General features: G+C 44.8%; 1 long non-coding RNA gene across 1 annotated transcript; it reads left to right on the top strand.

Moving 5' to 3' along the window:
• The first annotated feature begins 2,110 nt into the window (after positions 1-2,110).
• LOC138481388 (uncharacterized) lies at positions 2,111-25,326 on the top strand. The gene is made up of 4 exons (XR_011274236.1): positions 2,111-2,271; positions 7,941-8,964; positions 17,853-18,074; positions 22,862-25,326. It is a non-coding gene; the product is annotated as an uncharacterized lncRNA (long non-coding RNA).
• The last annotated feature ends 1,947 nt before the right edge of the window (positions 25,327-27,273 follow it).

The raw sequence follows: 27,273 nt of genomic DNA, 5'->3' as shown, positions 1-27,273 counted from the left end.
GGTTTTATATAAAAGCTTGTAAGGGCACCAACACTCCCCTCCGGTGTAATGTGCCTTATTTAAGATCTGGAACTCAGTATTGTGGCCCATCGCCTGAATTAACATCTTTTATTTGCAGTTTGCTCAGCGCCCCACCAAAGCAGCTAGTCTGGGATAGTGAGGTGGTGTCAGAGGGTCAGTTCCTGGCTCACCGGGGTCAGGGGAAAAAGTAACAAAGGCCAGGAAATAATATACAGGGCTTACATATAGATCTGGATTTTTTACTGTGCACTAGGGTAGGTCGGAAGCTACCTCCCAATAAGCACAAAGCCAGGTATTGGGCCTGTCTAGGTTAGGGTGTCTAGCACCTCTCAGGAATAAACATTCAAGGCATCAGAGTGAGGTTGCTCTCACCAAGGGTGCTTGCGAGAGTTCAGACAAAAGAGAGCAGGGTCTTAATCATAGAGTCAGGGGACCACAGTGGGGTCTAGAAAGGAGATGAGCGAGCCTCAGGGTTCCGACTAATATGTTACATGGGGCTCCTGAAGGAGGAACCTCAAAAGGATTGTAGAGTTTAGGGAACGTCTGAAATTGCTTTTCAAAACACGTCATGCCCACCAGGGGAGATGTTCTAGATTGTGGCCACAGTACGATAACCTGGGTATACGACAGGGTGGATGAACTTGTTGATAGAGTGGTTGGGCTCTAGTGCCTCCCAATGTGTCATGCCGATGAGGCAAAATCCCCACCATGAACCAAATTGATCAATCTTAGTAGTATTGAAAGAAGGCTACAAATAAGCACCTAGGTTCCCCCTGCTGGATGTCAAGGCACAGGTTGGTGCACTCGTGTACAGTCTGCAGATACATAAACTAAAGATCACACAGCTAGCACTTAAGGCCACATACAAAGGGTCACTGTGGTTGATGAAGAAAGTTGGAGGAGTACTTTAGGTCTGTCCAAACAAGCTTCTTCAGCTCTTTCTCTGGGCAAGTTCCTGTAATAAGTGCTTTTTCAGCAGGCCATCCAAGCACATTATGAACATTTGGTTGGTTGTCTTAGGGGAATGCAAGGAAGGCTCAAGGCACTTGTTATTGGAATCACAGGGTTTAAGGAAAAACCCAGAAGTGAATTAATTGTATAATTAGTTGTGCTAGTCTGCTCACGCCAAGACAATAATTGCATAAACAAGTACTTTACAGATAGTTTGAAACGTGACATTGCTGAACATTCCTGCGATTCATAAAGTAAATTCAGACTTGGAGGAGAGCCAGACTTAGTATATCTTCCAGATGCTGAAATAGATAGGGAAATGGGCAGATCCCATGTGAACGCTGCTTTTTTTCCCCATTGTGTGGTATGCATTTGCGAGTGTGGGATTCACTGGAAGAGAGTACATAGGGTCAAAGATGTGAACACACTTGTATCACATGGTCGAATACTGCAGACGTTTCTTTCCTCTACTGGCTGATATATGTACAGAACTCTTCTATAATAACCATGATCTCCCAACCTATTTTATGGAATATTTGCCATGTTACAAATAGGAACCTCAGGCAGGCTAAACAGCAATAAACATACCGACAAGAAGAAACATTGAGTTGCCCTTGGTAAAAAAAGACCCTTTCAATAAAGGATAAGGTCCATATTACTTAGAGGGGAATCTTGTATGGTGTCACCAAACAGTCTAGGCCACAAAATATGCAGCCATTTGATTCAAACGTAATCAGCGAAGAGCGTACATTCTTTAAAAATTATATTTTAGCAATAATCAGCCTTTCGTCAGCAACATCTAGTGAACCAAGCCCTTTAGGTAGAACACTGAGGTTGTCACTGTTGCAGCTGTGTGATGTCACAAGACGGTGAGCACATTAAATAAACAGAGCCAGCAGGGGTGACGTCTCTGTTGTAACAAAGGCAAAATTAACTGCTGCGACAGAATTCCTTAACGCATATGGCCTCTTTTCTACTTCGATTAGCCATATTATATTTAATTATATTTTTAAAGAGGTAGATCCTCTTTTAGTCTTGAGCTTTTCTTCCATTGACCCTGAAGGAAGATGGTATGCCCCGACCATTTTAGATGTCATGATGGCATGTGTTACACACTCCACTGTGACACTTACTGGGTATAAAAGGTCTGGTCACCCCCCTCCCCCCCCAGGGAGCAGCAGAACAGCACACCAGGACCTCAGTCAGGAACAAGGGCTGCTGAGCAATGGACATTAAATTGCCAGACACCGCAGAGGGGGTGACCAGGAGCTCTGAAGTCAAGAGTGCAAGTGAAAGAAGGTGAGACAATTAAACAAATGAAATAAACTGAACATTTAAGTCAACACAAGACTGAATACAAACTTGAATCCACCCTCTTTCCTACATCCCTGAAATCCCGCTTTTCTCTCACCCCACTGAAACCAAAAAACGTAACCTTTTCTGTATTATCCTTCAAATCCAACTTTCAGGCTTCAAAATGTCACACCTCAGCCATCCTCTCTATGTCCCATTTCCTATTTTGAAACATTCAGCCTGCCCCAATGATGCCACTACCCCACTCCAAACACTCTTTGCCCCTATTCCAAACCTCTGTCAGCCATAATCCAACCCTTTTCCTATAACCCCAACACTTTAAACCCTACTCAAACTGTCCTGACACTCCAATCTGCCCTCAACCCGCTCCAATCTCCTCCTATGTCACACATCTTTGCTTTCATCCACCTATCACATTCACTGCACCTTTGAAGCCATATCACATTGTCCTATCCCAGTCCAATCTCTCCCACTAACAGTCTTATCTCATGGCCTAACACAGCAAAATTCCACACTCCTCCACTCAACACACCTTCTATCTCTGGAGGTTCGACAACAATCTCCCCCACCTAGTCCAATCCCTATTTAACCACCTACTACAATCCCCTCCTTTAATCCCCCTCTCTTTTAAAGCCATCTCCAATAGCCAGAGGTAGAAGTGTGCCAAACAGAAGTAGTGGAACTGTGACCCCAGTAGGGAACTGGGGGTTGTTAGGGGCATGGAGGAAGACATGCTAAGGATAGAGGCTGGCGTGGCCAGACCGCCATGTTGATGGGCTGGGCAAATGACGGTGGTCCTCCTGCATTGTGTGTCATGTTGTTCTCTCAGTCAATGTTTAAACAGCGCCTGTACAATTTCACTCACCTCTAGCAGTTGGTCTTAAGAAACCCATAACAAATCCTGTCTGAACAGATGCTGCTTTGACAGGAACCCAAAACAAGATAAACTTGACTTGCAGTGTCATGCCTAGAATTTGCTAATTCATTGTGAAGCTGGGACCCAGGACTGCAAATCTTCAATCTTCTCTGGCCTGACATAGTCCTACCGATAAATGGTTGCTTCCTCCATAGACAGAACATTCCCTTTGCGATGTACCAAATGATGCGATTCCTAAGGCAGCCGCATGGTACAGGTGCATGCATACTGATGACACATAAGCTGAATTCCCTATTCCACTGGAAGCTCACGAAGATTCAGGTAATAGCTTTGACATGGTCCGTTTTTTACTAAGCCCTGAACATCAGTCAGACGCCTGAGTTTTCTTCTACTTGAAGTCTGTTAATAATTGCAGTAATCCTCCGGAGTACATCACGATTGTTCACATTACTATTCAATAAGGCTCCTGCAACAAACAATGCTTGGTTGACAGTATGAAGTGGTCCCACTTAGCTGCCCATCTCTTCTGAACAGCCTGGACCTGATCATTTATGGTAAGCTTTCTCTTTAATAACATATGGCTTCTAGGCTTTTAGCCTGATATAACAACTTGACATGTTCCCCAAAAACAGGGAGACAAATGGGAGATGAGGAAAGGGTTGCTTTCTGAGGTAAGATGTTTCTAGGATGTCCTCTCTGTATTCCCGTGCTAAACTGAAGTTCATCCAGGCAGAGAATAAGGTCAAACAGGGTTCAGTTTAGCTGTACCTGCTATGTGAACCATGTTGGGGGATTGCATCTGAAAATTCCAGAAGTTCTAGAAAGGTTTGGGGAAGTGGTCATTCACATTTCTGTTTTGTTCCCTTGTTGGAGGCTTTCAGTTTATAATAGTTCAAGTGTACAGGACCCAGTGGTGCACTGGCCTCAATAGTTGTGAACAAAAAAAACAAAAAAAAGAATTCAAGAGGGAAAGTCCCGGCTTTTCAAACATGGCTCAGTAGTGTGGCATCTATGTCCCTCTGTATCTGCATAGGCTTTGGGAAATGCTGTTTGAGATGCTGGTATTGACCCCAGAATGTTTAAGGAGTAGTTGTGCTTATGTGAACAATGCATGTGAGCAACTTTATACAAAGTGATCAAGTAGTAGTTGTGTTTATGTGAACAATAAATGTACACGTCTTTGTGCAAATGGGAAAGGACAGACATGTACACCAAAAGGATGCATAGATCCAATACCTATGGTATTCCTATTGGCCATCAAGGTCCTGCCACGCATTGTAACACAAACTGAACGCATAATGTAATGAATATGTTTCTCTGAATGCATGCATACTTCCAAAATGTGTACCTCAATACAGAGCAAGCTCACCCAGCAACTCCTACAAACCCCCAACGGTGCTAGAAATCCGCACCTATCATGGTCCCACATATTGTTCACTTCTTAGTAGCTCATCAGATGCACAAGTGCAGCCAATAGCCTATCAAATACAATACAAGGGTATGCTTTAACTACAAAAGGAGCATTCCCAGAATTGTGAAAATAGTTGTAAAATAAGGTAAAACTATTAAGTGTAAATAAATCCACATCACACTGTACCCCAAACCCCACTTCTCCCTCCCAAAGCTCCAATGTCAAGCCCATCACCGTCTTATACAATCATGTATCTCCTTTGCCCATTTCGTTTATTCCATTCTCCTGCACACCCTGAGCCATTCTCCTTCCCCTTTGAAACCCTCCTTATTCCAATTCTGTCCCTTCGTGCAGACCACCCCAATCTCTCTTCTTTCCTACTGTATATTCACCGGACTCATTGCTCAGAGACCCTGGCCCTCTTGTTATCCAATCCCATATTCACACTCACCATTTTCATTTTTACTCCTACCCCCTTCCCCAAAACTATTTTAATTCCATACCACCTGACCACAATACTCCTCTACCTCTGCTCCACATCCAAGCCTCATCCCCACTGCCAAATCCCACTAATCCTTTTACTCAAACCCCCTTCACTCCATTGGTCCCCCTTGCTTACCTCATATCTATAGCTCTACTCCCCCTACTCTGGTGCCCCACCCATCTCCTCATTCAACTTTCACTACCCATGCCAATGTTTGAATCCTGCCTCCCACGCCATCTCAATTCAACTCCATAGCATTTACTCCATTCCCGTACCAAGCTAAAAAAAAAGTATTTCAGTCCCAGGCTGTGTTCTCCCATAGTATAAACACTCTCACCCCTACTGTTCTATCCCATTACTGAGTACATCCAGTCCCCCAGCCTTCAGTCGTCTCCACTCTCATATTTACTCCAATTCCCCATCAATGATACCCCATTTCAACTACCAACATCCTATATTTCAACCCTCTTACTCCATTCCCCCAAACCTCTCACTCTAATTTCCATAGCCCACTGCTCCAATTACCCTTCAATCTGCTCTCCAGTCCTCTGCATCCTTGCTCTAATCCTTCTCACCCATGCTTCAATCCTCACTTTCGCTCTGATTCTGTCCTCATCACCACTCGAACACCTCTTCACCCATACTCATATTGTGTTACCTCCTCATACATGTACTCCAGTGTCTGCTCTAACTAGCCCTCAGCCCTTTTCCCTCTAATCTCTTCACTCAAACCCTTCAACTGCACTACCTATGCCATGTCTCTATAAGACCTTTATCATAATCATTTCTCACCCCCTACTCTAATTCCACCTCCACCCTATTCCAAACACCACTCACCCCCACTCCAATACCTTGTTCTCAACATCACCCCTTGCAATGCCAACTCACCATTTCCACTTTAATCTAATCTCCCACACTTCACCACCTACTATACAAACTATTCCAATCCTCCTATTATTACTGCAAGCCCTCTGTCTTCACTCACCTCAATTAATCCACCTCAACCCTAGTTCACACTCCCTCTCACTTTGGCTACACCTCTCCAAGTGACTTCTACCTATTAATATTCCACCTGCTCTGTTCCACTCACCCTACCCTGTATCGCAATCCCCCATGCCCAGGTCTAACACATAGACCCCAATTAGTCCAGTTACCCCACACTCACTACTCCAATTCTATTTTCACCCTCCATTCAACTAGCTCACATCCTTCAAACTCTTGTTTCAGTCATCACCCCATTCCTCCTTCAGTCCTCATCCCCAAGCTTCCCCATCCTCCATTATTACCATACTCCCATTAATTCTCCTAACACCTCATATTCAATATTCCTTTTCCATCTGACACCTGTCCTGAAACTCCACCTCTGGCCCATACTTCTACACCCTCTCGTTTGCCCCTCGCTACAATTACCAATTGCCTCCTTCTCCAATGCCCTCCTCTTTTTATCACAGTCCTCTGTAGTGCCCACCTCACGCCCAGTCCAAAATCCCCCTTCATTTTCCAATGGAGTACAATCCATCTCCCTAGATTTCATCTCCCCACTTCAAACCCTCCCCCTTCTTAACTTAATTACCCTCATTTAATCCCCCTCTTTTTTGCAGGCTTCCATCCACTACTCAACCTTTTCTCTGGTACCCTAAATCCATCCTCTCATAACCTATTTCAATCTCTTTTCCTTACTCAAGGCCCGATTTGGATCCCATAGCCTTTCTAATTTAATCTTGTTTCCACTTCCCAATTAAATACCCCTTCCTTTACAACTGTACTGACCCCCCACCATCTATGTAACATCTGCAAAATGATCAATGTCTTCACTCCACAACTCCAATCCCTCTACCACCTCCTCTAATCAAACCATCCCTACTCAAACCTGTCCTTTGCTTTTGTAATTCTGAATCACAACTCCCATGTACAATCTGTAATGCAAGCCCCCTTTCTCTCCCACCCTGTTACTCTAATGTGCCTTCCTCACTCACCCACTCCTCAAATCCCTTCCTCTAAAATCCAATGCTCTCTTAACATCTACACTTCACACTTTTACCATGACCCACTACTCCTGAAACCCACTCAGCTGATGACCTGCTTGGGGACGGAACATTCACTCTAAACATGCACATGTCATATGTCTCCACATCTTCATTGTCTTTCTGCATCTACACAAAGATGTATGAAAAAAACTATGCATCAGTTTAAGCCAAACATGATCACTTGCTTTATCATTCACATCTAATATTAACAAGAGGACAGTGGGTATAATTACATAAAGTCCCATAGGACATCTTGTGGGTAAAGCCGTAAAGAAGATCTGGCATATCGGTTTGGTCCTGATGAAGGCCATATTCTAGTCTAATACTGGAAGGAATGTTTAAGTTGACAGTTTCCTTTTATGGAAGATGAAATTGGCTGCCATCAGGAGAAGGTGTGTAAAGTTAAGAAAAAGTATGACCAAGAGCGTGACAAAAAGGGATTGGGTAATGCCCACTCAGATGATGCATAATAACTGAAAAAAGGCCTCGCCTCACCATATTGTAAAATACATTTTTGAATTTTTGTAAATGTATCTTTCTACACTTACTAACCCCAACACGTCAAAATGTGTTTTAATGTGATATTGATGAATTGTTGATTTAGATATTATTTCTAAAGAATAAAAGCTTTTCATAACGTGAAGTATGAAGCGGGAATGTGCCCCACATCGATATGTATGTTTGCCCTTGGACAGATAAAGCCCCCTTACCTACGGCTGCCTCGACTCCATTCCTACCATACCCTACTTCAATTGCTCTACCCAGTGTTCTCTAATTTGAATGTCAATCTTGCTCACATACATAGCCCAATCTATAACCATTTTAAACCCCTTCTTTAATCTGTACTCCTCACAGATGACTGCAGCTACAAGCGGGCCGAGCAGAGATGACGTCATCACTCCTACTGTGTCCCGGCCTAAAACAGAAACAAATGTCTGCATAGAACTCTTCAGCGGCACTTCTCAACTGGATCTCGGGAGAGTGAGCAGTGTCTTCATTCGTGACTTCTTGATCTACAGGCTTGTTTTGGACCACATCTCCTAGTTTTTCCTGCCTTTTTGAATTTCTCTTCTGAACCATTGCAACAGGATTCCTTTGGTGTTCCTGGACCTGGCTGTTTACTGGAATGCTCTTTGGAATTACCCTGGAACTTCAAATCCAGAAGTTACTTTATTTTAGTTTAACTCCTGGATTCTGAGAGGGGAATTTTGTATTTTGTTTTTTCTTTGCCTTTTTGGACTGAGTGGTTTTTGGTTTTCTGGACCTAGGTCTCATATAGTTAGGAGAAGATTGAACCATTGGACACTATCCCTAACATAGTTGGGAGAAGATTGAACCATTGGATGCTATCCCTAACATAGTTGGGAGAAGATTGAACCATTGGACGCTATCCGTAACATAGTTGGGAGCAGATTGAACCATTGGACACTATCCTTAACATAGTTGGGAGAAGATTGTACCATTGGACACTATCCCTAACATAGCTGGGAGAAGACTGATTCATTGGACACTATCCCTAACATAGTTGGGAGAAGATTGAACCATTGGATGCTATCCCTAACATAGTTGGGAGAAGATTGAACCATTGGACACTATCCATAACATAGTTGGGAGCAGATTCAACCATTGGACACTATCCTTAACATAGTTGGGAGAAGATTGTACCATTGGACACTATCCCTAACATAGCTGGGAGAAGAATGATTCATTGGACACTATCCCTAACATAGTTGGGACTTTTGTTCTTTGCAGGGAGCTGTGTATTTGCAGATTTTGTCTATGACTCAATTTCTTGTCCTTTTGACTTCAGGGTTTTCAAATCTTTTCAGGTTTTGGAAATCTATTCTTACTGTCAGGTTGCATGTTTTGCTGAATTCAGGTAAAGTTGGAATCCAAAAGAAGGGAGGATGTATATGTGTGCATAGTGCAGGTGTTCTGGTATTTAACCCCTGTCTATTGTCTTTGCATAGGAGAGAGCCCTAGGGCTACCCTCCACTCTCCCATCCTTTCGCCCTATCACTCCACACAGCCGTACCTTCATACCAGCTTGTGTGAGGCAGTCGGGAAGCAGGGCTACCATTCTCCATGTGCGCGCTTGAGTCCCAGATCATAACAGATGGAGAAGCCTATAGCATCTCTGCTGTGGTAAATGGAGTGGGCTGCCAATCCCATCACGGCCTTGACTCAGGTGGTAGCAGCACTACGTGTACATATGATGGCCTCAAATGTTGCTATTAGCCAACGCCTGGATGGCAGTCATAGTAGCACTCAGTCCCTTCCTAAGACCCTGAATTTGCTCCCGAGCCTCGTAGCACTGGTCCGATAAATACAGCGATGCAGACACCAGCTCTCTTTTCTGTTGTTCTCCCTCAGCCACTTCCCTTAGCACCTCCAGAAAGGTTATTAGGTAATCTAACATGTTATTGCACCTTCATAAATCAGTGCAAACTCCACTTCCTTTGACACCCTACTGCCTTTCCAAACTCCACCATCAAGGTGGCTTTCATGTCGTCTCACTTAGCGGCTGCTTGTTCCGACATGGGCCAACTACTTGTTGGAGGAGAACAGCTCTATGCTCTATGATTTTGATTACTTAGGAATAGCCATTGGCCAGGCCTTTGACGCCTGGTACATGTCCCAATTGCAAGACTTTGAGTTATTAGAGCTCTAGAAGTACTCACAGTGCTTACTACACTGTGCTGCAATGTTCACCCAGCTAATTGCAGAAACATCATAGCCAGAGGCCAAACAAGTGGCCTTTGTTTTTGTACATGGGGTTGTCATAACCACTAAAGATGCCCTATAAGTTATCCCTGCCTTGCGGGTACATAGACATAGTGCTCTACCACCAAGGTGGTTTTTATGTTGTCTTACTTAGGGGGGCCTGCAGGCTTGCTGCCACGTGAGCCAACCCCTTGTTGGAAGAGAACAGCCCGGTGCTCTATGATTTTGACGCCTTGGTAGCAGCCATGGGTCAGGTCTGTGACACCTGGTACAAGGCCTAGTCGCAAGACCTTGAGTTATTAGAGCACCAGAAGTACTCACAGGGCTTACTACACTATGTTGCGATATTCAACCAGCTAGTGGCAGAACAGTCATCATTGGAAGACAAATAAGTGGCCTTTTTTATAAAGGGTTGGCAGAAGGAGTAAAAGATCCCCTATCAGTTATTTATGCCTTAGCGGGTACTTATCGAGATTTATTAGACGTAGTGCTTCAAATCGATGCACACTTATCTGAGAGTAAGCGTGAGAGACGCCAACACTCTATGCAGACACTGATGAGACATAAGGGGGCAGCTGAAGCACCAGAGCCGATGCAAATAGGTCTACTCAAGGGTCCCCTGTCCCAGAATGATGAAGAGCCTCCGATCTATGCCTGTAACTTGGAAAGGACAAGCACTATGTTGTGGGGTGAAATGAAAGGTCTGGCACTGCAGGTAAGGCAAGGGAATTTCTTTACTAAGTTCCAGTGACAAGGTACATACATCAAGTAAGTCCAAGGGTAAGTAAGTAGGAAGGTACACAGGAGACATCCACCAACCTCCTCTCTCACAGGCTGCTTCATTTCAACTGACATTCATGGAGCATACAGAGGCACTCACACCACAACATTCCACAGGCATAACATTCCATCAGGCATTCTCTCAGGCAAGCATTCACGCAGGACCAATGCAGGGAATACAAGACACAATACATCCCCCTCCTTAACAGAAACCAAGATAAAGGTATGGAAAGAAGTGCAAGGGAAATACACAGGGTAGTGCGACCAAAGTATAAACCGACAACACTCTGGCCACCTCCACTACAAACTCCAAAACTCCAGTCCAAATCCCACTCACTCCATTCCAAAGAACAAGGAGACATGCTTCCACGTACCTCGTCCCTCCAACGACCTACAATGAATTCAAACAACCATACAAAACACTCACTCTGTCGCTGGCCTAACAACAGACACTCAAACCCAGGAACCAGCCCTAACTCTTAACACACCACTGTGCCACACACTCCCAAAACAGCACCCCCATTCATCTTGCTGCCAACAACTAAGGTGCACTGAAACACAGCACACCATTCACTTTCTAGTATACTAAACCAGAACAAATAAACAAAGCTCAAAATGCACAGAGTACAGGCACCCACTACCGTGCATGGCAGGTGTACAGGACCACCCCAACCCATAAGGTACCAGCGTCCATCTCTCCAAGGCGTGGGCAGGAAACCCCCTGAAGTGCAGTGTCCAACACCCCAATTTTAGTGGCATGCATGGGAGAACACCCCTATAAGACTGGTGCCGGGTTCCAAACCCCAACACTTATGGCAGGGGTAGCAGAACACTCCTATAAAATGTCTGCTGGATTCCAAACCCCAAACAATTGTTACAGGGGAAAAACATCTAACAATCTCCCAATGCACGTCGGGTGCATGTTACATTCATCACCCTCACCCCCACACACAAGGTGATAAATTGCAATATTGCAATCCAAATATTGAAACTCTAAACGTTTTGTGAAAATAACACCCTAACTTTAAAGTCCATGACATACACGTTGGTCCGATAGAAGAAAAATTGAATAGTGCAAGACACATCACTTTTCACTAATGCATTGTTGTCCCAAAAATAATCAGGTAATTCCATGCTCAAAAACCTAACAATTGCTATTACAGAGGCCACGTCATTGAATACATTAGGGTCTGTTCAGTGTGCATCCAAGTCAAAATGCATGAACAGAACCTATGGGATTTTTGCAACCAAATACCCTTACAGCATAAATCTTGGTTCATGGTCTCTATGTATTTCATAGCTGAGCTTTCGATGAACCAAGTCTTTGAATACTATCTGAGGGGTCATTGATCCATTGACCAAGATGGAAAGTTCCATTCTCTAGCATGGGCTTCCCTTCACACCAGCCTTGGCTCCGTGTCCTTTCAGCACATTTATTGGCAGTTTGGTCTACCCTCGATCAGGATATCTAACAGAGACACCCAAATCACCTCACGATTCCGGTGGTCCCATACAGCCCTCTTGGGGATAGATGCTCATTTTTCGATGGCTTACCATCCTCAGACAGATGGGCAACCTCAATCCGATAATCATACCATCGAACAATATCTCCATTGCCTGTGTATCCAACATCAGGCAAACTAGATGTCCTTGCTTGGATTTTCTGAATTTGCCTACACCTCACGATTCCGGTGGTCCCATACAGCCCTCTTGGGGATAGATGCTCATTTTTCGATGGCTTACCATCCTCAGACAGATGGGCAACCTCAATCCGATAATCATACCATCGAACAATATCTCCATTGCCTGTGTATCCAACATCAGGCAAACTAGATGTCCTTGCTTGGATTTTCTGAATTTGCCTACAATAACAGAATGCATGCATCCCCATCGGCATGACTCCTTGTATGGGCAATATCCACACATGCTTCCGGTAGACGTTGATCAGTCTTCTTGTGCCCCTATGGTAAACTACTGCATCTCCCACATTTTAAAAACACAATCAAATGTCAAGACCCATTTACGGAATGCCCAAGATGTGGCGTGGCAAATGGCTAATGCTCACAGATAGAGTTCTGAGTTATGTACGGAATGGGGAAAGGTGTGCTTGTCCACTCTGCCATTTGCCCTTACGGGCTAAATGGAAATGTATGACTCATTACTTCAGATTATACACTGCCACCAAGGTGATCAGCCCTGTGGTGGTGAGCATGCAACTTCCAGAGTCTTGGCATATCCACTCTACTTCCATGGTTCCGTCCTTCAACCTTGCCTCCATTCAATTTGCTTGCTGACTCCACCGTCTCCTTTTCGGTGCAGGCGAACTTGGAGTAGCGAAAGCTGAGGGGTATGTTACAGTATCTTAAGGATTGGAAGGTATATGGGACAGATGAAAGAACCTAGTAGCTGATCTGTCATGTGCACACTCTGCATCTGGTCTCTGCTTTTCAATAGCGGATTCCATTGCGCCCGGGTCTCACCAAGGCTTGAAGCAGTGTCTTTGTTCATGACTTCTTGATCTACCGGCTTGTTTTGGACCACAGATTCCTGTTTGTCCTAGATTTTGCCTTTTGAATTTCCCTTCTGCAGGATCTATAATGGATTATTTTGGTGTTCCTGAACCTGACTCTGTTTACTGGACTTCTCTTTTAATTTGGTCTGGAACTTCAACTCTGTAGGTTACTTTATTTTGGTTTAACTCCTGGATTTTGAAGGTAGTTTTTCGTCTTTTGTTTTTTCTTTGTCTTTTAGTATTAAATGGTTTTCTGTTTTCTGGACAGTATCCCTAACATAGTTGGGAGAAGATTTGGTACTTTGGGTTTTGTTCTTTGTGAGCAACTCTGCTTTGGAGCTGCTGTGTATTTGCATATTTTCTGGATTAACTATGCTCTTGCCCTTAGGACTTCAGGTCATTGAAATCTGTTCTTCCATTGGATTTGCGTTTTTTGTTGAATTCAGGTAAGGTGTGAATCCAAAATAAGGGATGGCTGGTGCGTGATGCTGGTATTCTGGTATTTAACCTCTGTCTCTTGTCTTTTCCTTGCAGCATAGGAGGGAGCCCTTCAGCTACCCTTTGCGCTACTACCATTTCGCCCTATCAATTCACAAAGCTATTCTTTCACACTGGCTCATGTGGTGCAGTCAGGAGGGAGGCCTACTATCTATCCTCTAGGGGCACCACAGAAACCCAAGATCATAACAGTTTAACCTCCCTACTTTAATCACCCACACTGTCGCTCCAATTCTACCTATGTCCCATCCTCAAACCAATTCCCTGCTCACTCCTTCTCTGTTTTTCTTCTCACCCCAACTCTATTCCTCTCCATCGCATCTCATATTCTCCCAATATCTCCCAATTCTCTCTCATCCCTACATTAGTTTAAATCGCAACTCCAACTTTACACCTTACCCATACTAAAATTCATACACTCTGTCATCCTTTCCACCCTTACTTGAATCCCCATTCACCCAGCCCTCAAACCCAATTTTCAATTCCACATTTACCCTCTACACCGACTTCACTTCCCACTTCACCCAAAACCTCCTGTCCCTCTCCCTTTGCCAAACCATTCCAACCCCTCCTTAACCCCTACTTGAATCCTCTCTGCAGTTGCCCCATCTCCATTTCAAAATCCTTCTTTCCTACTCTAAACCTCTTTCCTATTACCCCACCCTCTTCTTCCCAATTCCTCTAGCCTATATCAGGCACCTTCTCAAATTTCACATTACATTTCCACAGTTAACCTTTACTCTAATCCCCCTGTGCTCCATCTAAACCAACACTTCTTTCCTATAGACCAATTTCCACCCCCTCATGAACCTGCTCCAATTCCCACTCCAAGGTCAAACTATCCATCGCCTGAAGTGCCACCGCAATAACCTTACCTGCTTCTTTGATTCACATTTATAACAATGACTTCATACCAATTCCCCTTCATTCCATCACTCATAAAGTTGCAAAACCCATCCACATTACCTGCTCACCCCAATAATTGTTCTCCCCTACTCCATCTTCTTCACTGCCCTCCCATTGTATCTCAATTTCCCTACTACTTCCACAATACACCATCCTCCCCATTTCTCTCTACCCTATTCCAATCCTCTGCCTTCAATCACTCTAATACAATGTCCTATCTGCCACCCACTACTCTGCCATTGTCAAACCTCCATTATATTCCTACTTTTAGGCATCCTGGCTCCAATTCACCCTCAACCTACTACAATCCTACTCCCCATTAATGCCATTATCTAAATTGCCAAGTTCTCTTGCATGCTTAGACCAATTCCCATTTCACAATGTGGATGATTAGTCTCGTTACTGATTCTACTATAGGGCCACTACTCAAATCCCATCCATACCTCTTTACTCCAAAACTCCTATTCCATTCCCCCAAACCTAAACCAGTTCACATTGCTGTGTTACCCACTGCCACTCACACCAGTTAACTCATCCCTGTGCCCATGTAATATATAATTCTAATGCCTCTCCATCTACTACACTCTTCCATCCTTTCCCTCCTCCATGCCCTTGCCCACACATACCTACAAGTACATACCATATCTCTTCCTCCCTAATGGTCCCACATTCTGATTAATACCTACAATTCCCCTAACTTCTCAACAGGCTCCCCAAAGTTCTAACCTACTCTAAGCCCCCTTTGCCTGACCACATGTACTCCAATGCCCCTTCCCTTGTTGTACTATCTCCAAATACCAAACTCTGTAGCCAAATCAACGTTTTTCCAATCTCTCACCCATACTCACTTCCTCTTCCAATGCTCTCACACCACTCTCCCTTCTGTGCTCCCGTACACTTTTGCTCCTCTCATCCTCACATCATTCTCTCTTTCCACCAAATCCACTACCCCATCTCAAATCCTGATTCCCAAACCAATACATGCTTTCCCTACTCCAATTCCCTTCCAAGGATCCCAAATTAACACTTTGGCCCAAAGCATTCAAACCCCCTACTGCTCATCCCAACTCTACGTCTGCCCAGAACCTAACTCTATCCCCATCCCTCTGTCAATCCCTCTCCCCTATTACTCCTACGTACATTCTTTCTTAAACCTGCCTACCATTCACTTCTTCTCACATCCTCTCTACTGTCTCCCCAACTCCAGATGTCAAAAAGGGCCACCTGACTTTACTTCTCAACTACATCTCCTAAACTCCAGTGCCCCTCTCTCCCCTTCTCTGATGTCTTTTGGCAGAAATTGCCCCTCTCAGTCTCCTACTCCAATCCCACATTCATATTACTCGCCCCCTACGATCTATCCTCCCTCACCTACCTACTCCAGCCCCCATTTTATTCACCCTCTACACCAATCCCTCTTGCCCATATTTTAATAACATCTCTCGATCCACCCTCTTTCAATCAAATTTACCCCAAATATCATAATCAAATCTCCACTGCATTCTCGCTCATCATTTCTCTAACCCTTTCCCACATTACACCCTCACTTCATATCCTCCTTCAAACCTACCTATCTGTATTCCCCTCTTGCCACTATTTCCATTGCTCATTCTCTTCACCCTCCATGCTTCATTCCTTACTCCATCTGCACTACTCGTATTTTAACTCCCATTACAATCTCGTCTGATGAACTCCCTTCCTGAAGGGCCCACTCTGTTCATATTCTTTTCTCCCTCCCTTCCCTACTTCAATCAGCCACCAACTTCACACCCTGTCTTAGATCCTACTCATACCCCATACCGCCCAAACCCAATTACGAAACCACCCTCATGCACCTACTCCATGCCCCTCCTCCCCTTTTCACCCAAACCAATCGATCTTCTCTTCCCATCAACCACCCATTCCATTCCCCCTTCCACCCTTCTGCCATCTACTCTGCTACCCTACCATTAAACCAAACCCCTTGGTCCATCTAGACACATTCACCTCAATTGTGCCCCCCACTACATCAGTTGCTCTACCTACTGCTTGATCCCTGCTTCTATCGCACTTGCTCACTGCCTACACCAAACACCACTTTTCCAATGCCCCCATCTCCCACACTCCTATTCCACTTCATCCTCTATGACCTGCTATAACAACCCTCCTCCACTCAGAAGTCCCCCATACTAACATCAGCTACCTACTCTTTACATCAATCCCCTATCCTTTAACCCCTCTTCCTCCACATACCTTTTCTGTGATCCCCGAACCAGTATCCAGAACCTCATCGCCATCCCCCGATCCAATTATTTGACACTGCATACCCATAGCGGAATCCATAATATGTTTCCACCTCTCATTTACCTGCAACACCAATCTCCCAGATCCCCTCCCACTATGACAATCCTCTACTAGCTCAAATCACCCTGATTACCCTAACACACTACTGGCAACACCTGCTTATCTTTCCCACCCTAATCATTCCCAGTCAATGTAATTAAAAGCCCTATAATCCATCAGGTTAAGTGTTCTTTCTCAAATAATATCACCCTCCCTCACCCCTCAACATCCATTTGCATATTTCAGTTCCCCTTACCTGCTTGCAACAAGCCCTCCATTTTCACTACAATCCCCTCTCCTCCCCAGTGTACTGCAGCTCCTCCATCTCCACCTCTCTGTTACAGACCTAACACATATTACCATTTGTTCTGTCCTATTCAAGGGGTGGGATACCCTCCCTGGAGGTGCCTGGAGGATTAACTACCCAGATAACTGGTTGCTCTGCTTCCCTGTGGTCCTCTATTAAGCTGCCATGGTGTCATAGTGCCCTTTTCAGCAGGTACAGCCAATATTTTTGGAAAAGGTGATGCAGCACCGCTCACGTCAAGGCTCGGTGCAGATGGCCACCACCCCTCTTCCATTTATGTCTGATTAGCATTTTTCCTGTGTGGAACTTGACTGCATGCTTGCCCCTGAGCCTATCTAAGTGGTGCAATAGCCTACAGGCATAGCGGCCCTGTCCAGCACTACAACTATAATAAAAAGATGATGCATGGGATCGAAGTAGCTTCTTCTCTGAGCCCATTCCCGCTAACTTGTCTATCCCCTCAGGACCCACCATTAATCCATGCACTCATTAGTTTGCACCATGAGGGAGATGGCCTGCCCTTTGTGTAAGCCCTGCTCACAGACTTCATTGCTCTATAAACTGAGCTGTGACTAATAATAGTTCTTCTAATGTACCTTCCTGATATTTCCTTGTCCTGGGCCATCCTCTCCCCTAGATCCCTGCACTGCTGTCAGGGTTCCTTAAAATAGTTATCAATTCCTCTAACCTTGGTCCATTTATTCTTGCTCTGTTGCAGATCCATGCATTAGCCCTGCAACGGCACCCAACCTATGTGGATGTTCCTGTTGATGGCCTTTCAGTGTACATCAGATGCTCCTAAGTACTAGGGTGCTGTTTTCTCATCATCAACGGCAACTCATCAAAGCTGGCATACTCAAGAAACATCCCTTCAAGAGAAGCTCCTACCCATTTGCTCATTCAAGTGATGACTTCATCCTCTGCTCATCAGCCTCAGAAGGTAACACTCAAATCCCACTTCAAGCCTAACTCCATGCTACTTGTCTCACAGACCACCAGTCTAGTTCCCCTCAAATCTACTCTAGATCTACTGTATATCCTACACCATATATGTGTTATACGGACTCATATTTGAGATAAACCCCCTTATGGCAGGAATATTTATCATATGCTCTGTACTGTACGGTACTGTCGCTCATGCCCAAGGATCACCATTGGTAATACCCAAAAAGATCGAGGCAGAAAAGTTCAAATCACAAAAGACTGAATTTGGGATGCCCAATTTGACCGCATATATATGTGGCGGGAGTAAAGTTAATAAAACATGTGGAGGGGTAAGAAGGGGGACTGCGGGGGTCTCCCCCCATATACATATGGAGTCAAAGGGGTAAGGAAAGAAAATTAGGTCTTTTGTGATTCATTTTCTTTTTACAGTCCTATTGGGCTAAATCATCACCATCATATGCCTAGAACAGCCTTGTGGGCTCAGGTACTTCCATCATCACGCTGGAGCTAAACCCAAAATCCCAAGCCGAAGGGATTTTGAATCATACACTTATAAAGGCAATGGAAGACATTTTACAATATATTTGGTGTCACAGGGAACGACATAGGGCAATATGGACATCTAAGTTGGAATTGTACACATGTGCCAATCTTGTGCAGTCTCAGCGTGCACTTGTGCAGTACCAATACCCTTTGTGACAGCACAACTCTCCATTGCTCAACCTCTCCCTTCCATGTCTGCCTTTCACAGTCTATAAGTTCCTGCCAGTTCCGAAACTATCAAAAGCAGTGGTGCCGCTGAACCCCATTGATCCCCTTATGACCTCCCACCTGCAACTGGTCTAATTCGAGCTACATGTGATGCCTCATACGAGTAATTAAATCCATGAATAGTATTTCTGATGGATGCACGCACAAGGGCAAGCACTCCACAGAAAGCTCCGTACGGTGGCAGCGAACAGTGCTAGAGTGAGCGTACTGATGGCGAAGCCAGGCGGTGCCTTCCTCTGTTGACTACTGTTTCCAAGCAAGTAGTGTGCATTAAGAGGAGAAGCGATTGCCTCACTCAAGCTCTGCAGGGGTCACCATAGCCTGTTTTTGGGCGGGGACACTGAAGGCTTGAAAGGTCCAGCAGTTCTCTCCCCTCCCTTACCCCCAGCCCCAGCGCAACACTGCAACAACCAATAGAGTTTAACTACTTACACTTCAATTTACAATTAATCACTTGCTGTCCAAAGGACCTAGGACCATGGCAAGTTCCGCTTTCTGCTCACTTTAAATTCTCCAATAGGCCCAGGTGTAATACCTTGTCATTGACCTCTATGGGTAGAGGATCTCCTGGGCCATTAGTTCAGGATGAAAGGCAGTCATAGAATGCCCACTCAGGTTCTAGAATGACTTACTCAATAATGAATGTCCATTTAGCTTCCAAGAACCCTCCCTCCCTCTTGGAATGGGTACAACTAGTTAATAAAAAATCACCAATGTTTGTCCTCTCACCAAAGCACCCAAACACACCCCTACCCTTCTAGTCTTGCCTTCTATGTTCTTGTAGGGATAAAACATCCTCCCACCTTAGGGATGAAAATTGCCTCTCGTATGATGGACCTGGGGCCCTGAAACTTTCATGTTAACGTTTTTCCTATTCTCACCCATCCTAGTTTCCAATCACTTACACTTTCCTACTCCAACATGCATCTCTATAGTACCTCTATCCATTCAACTCCTTTTCTCTCGCACTCACGCACCCCGTCTGTTTCTGTTCTCTCATTGTCATGCCTACCAATACCACCCTCTCACTTAGTTTATAAACCTGTCTCCCTTACATCCTTACTTATGCCCTCCTCTCAGCGCACTGTCCACCTCTTGCACCCCCATTTATACCGTTATAATACCATAATCTATATCTTGGTTGTTCTTATTCACTTACTGTCTTCTGTGTGTCTGACCTCCTCTCACTCCTATTTCTTCCTTTCCCATTATGTCACATCCATTTTTACCTCTCTCATCTCCACGCCTATGCATTCCCTCCTCTTAGCATCATTCCTGCTTCTCTCACCAATGCCTATAGATTTCTTACACTCTGACCATCACTGGCTTTCTCAGTCAATAACCTCCTGTGTCTGTGCCGTCTGCTCACTCCTGTTCTGCACCTTTCTCATTCTCTCAGATCCATATCTAATGTTATTTTATTTTTTATTAAGTACTAGTGTACAGCCCATTGCACATAGGCCAAAGTGCAGTTTTTCATTTAACACAGTAGGACCACTATATATCCTACAACGCCCTCTAGAGCTTACAACAGGCGAAGCTACGTGACTTGGAGCTCTGTATATCCTAAGGCAACAGCTCCCTCTAGCGGAGCATTCTTTGCATTCGGGCAGCTTCTACTGCGCATTACAGCATCGGACAAACATACATCTGGCCTTTTATATTATTGTTTGATAATTCTGCCAATTAAAGCTTTGCATACATAGTTAAGATCAGAACACAATTAACAAGCTCCCAAATTCATCTCTCTCTCTCTCTCCTCCCCAGTTCAATTTCTACTTTTCTAACACTCCCACGCCCATCTGTCTCGCATTCCCTTTCTCTCGTCCTTGCCTTTATTTTTTTGTCACTCCCAACTCTACCTCTATCCTTCTTTCATCCGTATGACTCACACCTGCCTGCTCACCTTTACCTGTTGCCTGGTTCCTGCTTTGCTGGCTCCCTCATTCTGTTGCCTCACTTCCTATCATTTCATCCATATCTGTTTTCATTTTTGCAGCATAAACCCCTGAAGCGCTCATCTCTATATGCACATCTCATCCTCACACACCACGTGTCTTGGTCCTCCTCTCCCAGACCTTTTTCCATTTTCTCTTTCACCTCCCTCTTTAATGTCTACCTCTGCCGTTCATCTTATAAACTCCATCTTGTGTCCTTTTCTGATCTTTCAACCAAAGATGTTGTCCCATTTCTACCTCAGCTTTTCACCCGAATTTCAACCCATTTTGTTGGCCTTCATGTTCACCCATGCCCCAGTTTCCTGTGCATTGTCATTACTGCTCGAATGCTCTTCCCTTAAACGTTTGTTAAACCTTACCTGCATCAAGTTCCTGTTTCTTTATCCCAATTGATATTCTATGTTTATGAGCTTTTCACTTCTCACACATCTCCCACATTACCCTTTTTTCGTTCACCCCATCTCTGCCTCTGACCTCCACACACTCCACATCTCCCAATCTGCCTGTCATCTCTAGCTCTATCTTCCTCTTGGCCTTGGGGGCCACCCCAGTATTACTCCATGTGCATCTCTATTGGTGGCAGAGTGTCTCTCAGCCCACCTTTTAACCTTTAACCTTCATCTCCCACATCTATATCGCTTGAAGCTTCAGTAATTTCTTCATCATAAATTCTCAAATTATTTCTGCATTACATTCCTTATATTCTTCTAAGTGTCTTTCAACTACAGTTTTTTATCAATTATCCCATGTTTTTGGGTCTCACCACCCACCCAGTCCCTAATTTTCCCCAATTACATTTCACCGAGTCATCCCTCTATCTTCCTACGTACCCTCACCTCTCTCTCTCTCTCTCGCTCTCTCTCTCTCTCCTCCTATTATGTATCATAAAAATGCCACCTCTTTCTCAACTTGCTGTGAATATCTCCTTCCCCTACTTTGCTCGATCCTGTTAACCCACCCACCACATCATCCACTCTCTCTACCACATCATCCACTCTCTCTCCCACATCATCCACTCTCTCTCCCACATCATCCACTCTCTCTCCCACATCATCCACTCTCTCTCCCACATCATCCACTTTCTCTCCCACATCATCCACTCTCTCTCCCACATCATCCACTCTCTCTCCCACATCATCCACTCTCTCTCCCACATCATCCACTCTCTCTCCCACATCATCCACTTTCTCTCCCACATCATCCACTCTCTCTCCCACATCATCCACTCTCTCTCCCACATCATCCACTCTCTCTACCACGTCATCCACTCTCTCTTTCAGACTCTGGGCCTCATTACACGGTAGGAGGTAACCATGCCGCTGTTAGCGGCATGGCTACTCCCTTACCGCATACCGGGTCCGGGTAGGCGGTATGGGGACTTACCGGGTCATTCCGACCCTGGAGGACCCGGTAAATCCCCATTCCAAATACCATTCCCCATTCCCATTTGAGCCCCCATAGGGCTCTCTGGGAATGGGGAAGGAGCTAATAACGGTACCGCAATTTGCGGTACCGTTATTAGCTCTGAGGTCCCTCAGCGGGTCCCGTCCTTAACGCCTGGTCAGACCAGGCGTTAAGGACGGGACCCGCTGAGGTACCTCGTAGTAGGGCACTTAGGGATTACCAGCACCGGTGACCTTACTGGTGCCGGTAATCCCTTAGCGCCTGCCGTGTAATGAGGCCCTCTGACTTTCCATCTCTGTTTATGCTTCTCTGTTAATTGTACCCATCCTTCTTTTATTTCTTTGCTTTGTCTTTTCCCCTAATCTTTTACTTTGCAAGCTTTATTACTTGTCCCCATGTCCTTCTCTCCTGATCCCTTTATTCTTTCCCCTTTACTTGTCTTCTTTCTCTTCCTTCTGTTTTCCCCTGGATCCTTCATGTTGTGTTTTTATATATTTTAACGCACTTGTTCCTACCCTTACTCTTCCTGATCCATTTTCCTTTCCATCTCCTTTCTTCCCACCACCCGCCATCGCTCATGGTCCCTTTTTTCTTTATTTTCCTCATATGCGACTTAATTTGTCTAAATAATATGCCTTTATATTCACAGCACCTATGAAGGTAAAATGGGACTACGTGTAGAACCCTGACCCAAGAAGAAATCTTCATCGACTTAGCAGGGACACTACAATAAAGTCAGGGCAGTGAAGGAAAATATAAACTCCAGAAATATTTATGAGACTTTGCAGGGCTGGTCCCAACCAGTGAATTAAGATGCATGTTGTTTATCTCACAGTATAACAGATGTTGGGCAGCATGTGTAAGGGTGCAAAAACCAGACCAAATGTCACTCCACGTGAAGACAACCTTAAAAACAGTCCTCACAAGGGAGGCTCCAAAGAAAGAAAATGAAAAAAAAAGCTCTGACAAGAAGTCTAAATGAAAAAGCTGCTTTACACCTGTAGAAAATAGGAAATAAAGGAACATACAGGAAAGAACCATAAAGAAACTGAAGAAGATGCAAAAAAACGCTCAGTACAAATCCAGCTGACTGAACAAGAAGCACAGAGGCTGATGCCCATTTGAGCAAGGACCATACTGACACTGAATCCAGAACCAGAGATAAAGGGAGCGTTCCTGAGAGCTGTGGTCCTCAAGAAAATAGAGACTCCCATCCAGAATGAAGGAAAAGGTCTGCACCTAGAACCACCCTCCCTTTGCTGAAGTGGGGCATTGTTGTGATGCATAGTCCTCTACTCAAGATGCTCAAGCGGGGCATTGCTCGTTGCATAGTCCTCTACTCAAGATGCTCAAGCGGGGCATTGCTGTGCCGCATGGTCCTCTACCCAAGATGCTCAAGCGGGGCATTGCTGTGCCGCACAGTCCTCTAGCCAAGATGCTTGTGTGGGGCATTGCTGTGACGCATAGTACTCTTCCCAAGATGCTCAAGCGGGGCATTGCTGTGCTGCAAAGTTCTATACCCAAGATGCTCAAGCGGGGCATTGCTCGTTGCATAGTCCTCTACCCAAGATGCTAAAGCGGGGCATTGCTGTGCTGCATAGTCCTCTACCCAAGATGCTCAAGCGGGGCATTGCTGTGCTGCATAGTCCTCTACCCAAGATGCTCAAATGGGAGAATGCTGTGACGCATAGTCCTCTACCCAAGATGATCAAGCAGGGCATTACTGTGATGCATAGTCCTCTATCCAAGATGCTCAAATGGGGGAATGCTGTGACGCATAGTCCTCAATCCAAGATGCTCAAGTGGGGCATTGCTGTGCTGCATAGTCCTCTACCCAAGATGCTCAAGCGGGGGAATGCTGTGACGCATAGTCCTCTACCCAAGCTGATCAAGCAGGGCATTACTGTGATGCATAGTCCTCAACCCAAGATGCTCAAGCGGGGCATTGCTGTGCTGCATAGTCCTCTACACAAGATGCTCAAATGGGGGAATGCTGTGACGCATAGTCCTCTACCCAAGCTGATCAAGCAGGGCATTACTGTGATGCATAGTCCTCTATCCAAGATGCTCAAGTGGAGGAATGCTGTGACGCATAGTCCTCAACCCAAGATGCTCAAGTGGGGCATTGCTGTGCTGCATAGTCCTCTACCCAAGATGATCAAGCAGGGCATTACTGTGATGCATAGTCCTCTACCCAAGATGCTTAAGCAGGGCATTTCTGTGCCGCATAGTCCGCTACCCTAGATGCTCAAGCGGGGCATTGCTGTGACGCATAGTCCTCTACCCAAGATGCTGAAGCAGGGATGCTCAAACGGGCATTGCTGTGACGCATAGTCTTCTACCAAAGATGCTCAAGTGGGGCATTGCTCTGACGCATAGTCCTCTACCCAAGATGCTCAAGCGGACATTGCTGTGACGCATAGTCCTCTACCCAAGATGCTCAAGCAGACATTGCTGTGACGCATAGTCCTCAACCAAAGATGCTCAAGCGGGGCATTGCTGTGCCGCATGGTCCTCTACCCAAGATGCTCAAGCTGGGCATTGCTGTGCCGCACAGTCCTCTAGCCAAGATGCTTGTGTGGGGCATTGCTGTGCTGCATAGTCCTCTACCCAAGATGCTGAAGCAGGGCATTGCTGTACCGCATAGTCCTCTATCGAGGAGTAAGACAAGTGACATACAGCCACCATCAGCCTGAGGGGTAGAGACTTTTCTATGCCCCAAAGCCAACATGAACGAGAATTGGAACAGAAGCCAAATTAGGCAGAACTGCTGAAGACGCAAGGACAAAGGATGCCGCATAGCACCAGCCAAGCCAAGCACCAAAAGATTTTTAACAAGCTACTGTGTGCTGTCAATTTCCAGAGAATCGAAACACAAAAGGCAGCCAATGAAATTAGAAAAGAAAGCTGCCTAGTGGGAAAAAGAGACGACAACCAAGAGATAATAGCAATGTAAGCCAGAAATGTGATGTTTAATCACCTAACACACATCAAAGAAAAAGAAAATCCACCTATCTTGAAAGAACATCATCCTTTCTTTAAAGAAAAACTGTAGATTCATTTGGTTAGCATTCTTGGAATCAATAAAAACTTAATTGTGTCCAAATTACTGTTACGAAACAGACCTTATCTTCTGAATCCTGATGACCTGACTGTGGTGCATTACTTCCATGTGCATCTATGCATGCATGCCTGGGACCTATAAGGTGCAAACCTAGCCTGGAAGGAAAAGAGCGCTGTACACAGGGGACGCACCCAGAGGGTTGCAGGTAGGGTGCAAAGGTTATTGGATCTGAACTACTTCTCCTTCAAAAGCTGGCACATACTTTCTTTCTCACTGAGCCTCTAGACTCCAGATGAGCCAAACCACTGTTCACATTCCACCTAACCAATGTCTCATGCAAGTCATTTTTATGTGTCTTAAATGCCACAATCTTTAAAAACCAGATATAAGCCTTGGCGCTAAACAAAATGCCCTCACTCCAATTTCAATCCAATGCATGCAGAATCGAATGCCACAAAAAGCAAAACTCTTGACATTGCCAAGACCGGAATTGATGTCATGGCCAACTCTAAGCTCAAACTCTTTTTGTTTTACATTTTACTTCTCTTGGTCACACAATCAATCAATTTTTTTATTTCGTAATATATTAAATGAAAGAACAATATAAAACAGATATTTTAAAGTCATGATCATATCAATACAAGAATATGTCCCATAAAAAGGACCAGTAACATTCAAAAAGATAAAAACAAACATTAGTTACTGATTCTATTCTAGTGCTCACATCAATGACTTTCTTTCTAATACCAAATGCAGAAGTTACCATTACTAAAACAAATTCTCTTTACCGTATGTCTTCTACGGTATTGTAGAGATAAAAAAAATGAAGACATGAGCAACGGCTTCATTTTCCACAGCATTTAATGTCACTACTCTTCACATGTTTACCCTTGGGCTGGGCCGCACTTAGTGCAAGTAGTCCCAGTCTGAACTGTGGTAACAGTCTCCTGTGCTTGCAGTCTGGGGCCCACTGGAAATACCTGGCCACAGCTAGCAATGGAGAGATAGCTAGGTGCTTGTTTACTGTATGTTTTACACTCGCCTTACTTTTTCTTCACAGATAAGGGAATAGCATAAAAAAAACGTAATAAAGCCTTTGGCAGTCCTTTGAATTAATCCTGGATGTTCAAACCAACCAACCACACCTAATACTGCAGGATTCTTCCTAACATATTTTAGGCATGGCGATTTCCCAATCTAAGAAACATATAACAAGTGCTTCTTGGTAGGGCAGTTAGTGAGGTTTGCCATCTCATTATTCCATATGATACAACAAAATGTCCGAGGAGCAAGTGCAACTAATATTTTTTTAATAGATATATTTGTATTTACTGTGCTTTGGTTAAAAACAAGCCTTCCGTACTGTACAATTTATTACATAAAAATGACATGAAAAATGACATCAAAATTGTGTTTTTCACATTTCCTAATTTCTTCTCTAATACTTCCTCTCTAAAGTGGTTAAAGATTTGGTGCCTCATTAAGAGGACGGCGGTAACCCGCCGGTGCAGCCAGCAGGATGCCGCTGTCCTCGTAACACTGAATCCACTGCCTGACTTCCTGGTGCCACCGGGACATTACAAGTCCTGGTGTGGCGGAAAGTCAGGCAGCGGATTCGGTAAGTCCCCATTCTTGTGGATTCTCATAGGACTCCAGGGGAATGGGTTTATGGAAGCACCGGCACTATTGTCAATGGTGCTGGTGCTTCCGTGACAACTCTGCCTGCCGGTGCGCCCGCCAAGTCAGACAATGACACCAGAAGGCAGAGTTGGCATGTGCTGATCTGGAAAGGGTGTTGGGATGGTGCGACCAGCACCCTTATTTCCGTACCGCCACGTTTGGAATGAAGCCCTTGGATATGTGGGTGAGAGCAGTGTCGGGGGATTGTTTGCTCCAGAAGGCTGATTCACAGGCACCTCAGGGTGAGCAAACCTCAAGAAAATCAACTATACAGTTGCCATCGACCCGTTCTAGGGTTGTAGACTGGTTGGAGTGTG

Source organism: Ambystoma mexicanum, chromosome 5p (assembly GCF_040938575.1).
Source record: "Ambystoma mexicanum isolate Mex_15411 chromosome 5p, UKY_AmexF1_1, whole genome shotgun sequence".
NCBI lineage: Eukaryota > Metazoa > Chordata > Amphibia > Caudata > Ambystomatidae > Ambystoma > Ambystoma mexicanum.
The sequence above is the reverse complement of the archived record's forward strand: the minus strand, read 5'-3'. Positions and strand labels throughout refer to the sequence as shown.